Source organism: Alligator sinensis, unplaced genomic scaffold, assembly GCF_000455745.1.
Source record: "Alligator sinensis unplaced genomic scaffold, ASM45574v1 scaffold909_1, whole genome shotgun sequence".
NCBI lineage: Eukaryota > Metazoa > Chordata > Crocodylia > Alligatoridae > Alligator > Alligator sinensis.
In genome coordinates, this window is record NW_005842862.1 from 516,410 (window position 1) to 518,988 (window position 2,579).

Below are 2,579 nucleotides of genomic sequence, written 5' to 3' on the forward strand. Positions count from 1 at the left end.
GTTTCTATGGGGGGGGCAAGGGGCCTCTCACAGTAAGCCTCATGGGTGCCCAGTGCTGACTGGGGAAGCAGGGGTTCACTCATCAGGGACCTGCAGTATACTGTGCTGAGCCTGGGGGAACAGGACCAGCTCCACAGGGCTCAAGCTGGGTCTCAGCAGCCTGCACACACTGGCAATGCCCACTGATGTCCCAAAGGGTGGGGGTACTGTTGCGCAAACGGCTAGTTTCGTGCCCCTGGAGGCTAGACCAATTCCACCTTCAGGAGAGAGTCACACACAGGGTGGGTCCATCATGAATTTATTGGTTGCGCAAGCAACGTCAACAGAGGAGCTGATGCTCTCAGCAGGGTTGACCCCCAACTTCTCTTGAGGGTATGTTGACCCCGAACTTCTCTTGAGGTTACATTTTTATAGCTTACATAGACAAAGGGATATAGCGTGTCATACAACTATTGGCAGTACCACAATTTCCTTGTTGTTACGTCTTATCTTATGGGCGAGGTTTAGTTCACTATTGGTTAGTATCTCCTGTCAAGTTTGGTGCATGCGTATTTAAAAAGCAGAACTGCGGCAAAAAGTTCTGTCGCATGCGCAGAAGAAAAGGGGAACTGCGGCAGAGTTAATGTCTTTTAGTAACCTTATACCTTAGTGTAACTTCAGGGCATTAGTCCAATATGGTTACAAAATGCAGAGCAAGCAAGAAGGAAAAGAAACCCACAACTCAGTCGTTAGGCCTCGTGCTTCTTACACAAGGGATCATGAGGGACTCATATGGTTATTACTCAAGAGAGGCCCAGGTCATGATGTATTTTTACCACAGTACCTTTGCCACCTGTGGCTGATGGGTGGAGTCCTCTCACCCCTCCACCTGTGTCCCTGCTGTGCTGGCTCCTGCACACACTTTGCTGGGATGGCACAGGGGCCTTCTGGGAAAGTGCTGCCTGCCCAGCCCAGGGAGTGGCCCCAGGAGCCCCACATCTTCCAAATGGTTCCTAGCGCACGATGCCCTTGGTTACCTGATGTCTGCAGCACGGGCTTAATGGCCTCTGGGTGGAAGAGCCTCATAATGGGGCACCAGGGCCCAAGCCACCAGATGCAGGAGTGGCTGTAGTGCCTGACCAGCCCCTCAAAGCTCTGCATCCCCTCCTCTGTGCTCTGCACCTACAACAAGGGACCACCCATCAGCCAAGGCCAGCAGGGACCTACCCGCATCTGCAGCCAGGAGGGGCTGGCTCAACCACACCCCTGCCACAGCTGTCCTGGGAACAGGCCTCCTAACCTGCAAACAACAGGCAAATACACAGTGTTGGTTTCACCATTAAAAACCAGACTGTCAGCTGAATGACTGAATTCCCGGTTGGTATTAACAAGCACCTCATGACTCTGCTTCCAACTGACCAACAATTAATTTGTTGCTGTCATCAGTGCATATGTCCCAACACTCAATGTTGAGGAAGAACAGAAAGAACAGTTTTGTGCTGACCTTGATGAAATCCTGACTACCATGATGAAAGAGGACAAGGTCATCCTCCTTGGAGGCTTCAATGTGAGAGTTGGCCGGGACTTCAACATGCGGAGGGGCACCACTGGAAAGAAAGGAGTGGGCAACACCAATTCCAGAGGCAACCTTTTACTCAGTAAATGTGCATAGCATGACCTTGTCTTGTCATTACTAACACTGTCTGCAGACAACAAGACAAGAAGAAAACAACATGGCAACACCCCTGCTCGAAACAATGACACCTCCTTGACTACATCATCATAGGAGCATGAGATCTAAAAGGTGTCTATATCATGCATGTCATGAGAGGAGCTGATGACTGCTGGACCAATCATTTAGTGAGATCAATCATGTCCATCAGGATTGCGTTGAAATACTGAAAGCAACCAAAATCAGTCCAAAGACAGTAAAACATCAAATGCCTTCAGACCCCTAGACACTGCAAAGCCCTCTGTAACAGGAGCCTCCTCAGTGCTGCTTTCCCTGCAGCCTGCCCACCTGCTTCTGGGCTAACCACCTGCCTTCTCGCCCGCCACGCCTTGTTGGTATAATTAATTAATAGATGTTAATTAAGCGGGAGGCTGCCGATTTCCTGCCCTGATACCAGGGGGCCCCATCTGCGGTTCCATTCCTTCCCTAAGCCCCGCTGATGGCATCTAGATGTTCTCATCATCACCGGCCCCCAGAATCCTCCTGACTGAACCCCACCTGGATTCCTCTCCTCAGGCGGTCTCATCCGCCTTCATATTAGGCACCATAGCTCCCTGAACCACTTCCCCTTCGGGTGCGGTCCCCCCCCGTGACCTTCGGCTCTTGGGGACCCCAGGCCCCCATGACTTTTGGCCAGTCGGGACCCCAGGCCCGCAGCTCCTGGGCGTTCCTCGCAGTGGGCCCCCCGGCACTTTGACCCTTCCGGTCCTGGCCCCAGCTTGGACCAGTCAGGGAAAGTTCAGACAGGCGTGCATCTATGGCCTTTCTCTCTCTCCGGGGATCCACCTTCCAGGCCCTCCAAACAAAGGGGTAACCCACCCGGTTGTGGGGCTAGGGGTTAAGGCGCCCTGACCCGCCTTTCACTGGG

At 52.7% G+C, this 2,579-nt stretch overlaps 1 pseudogene; it reads right to left on the reverse strand.

Moving 5' to 3' along the window:
* LOC102378166 overlaps positions 1 to 2,579 on the reverse strand; it is a 13,705-nt pseudogene that overhangs the window by 7,462 nt on the left and 3,664 nt on the right.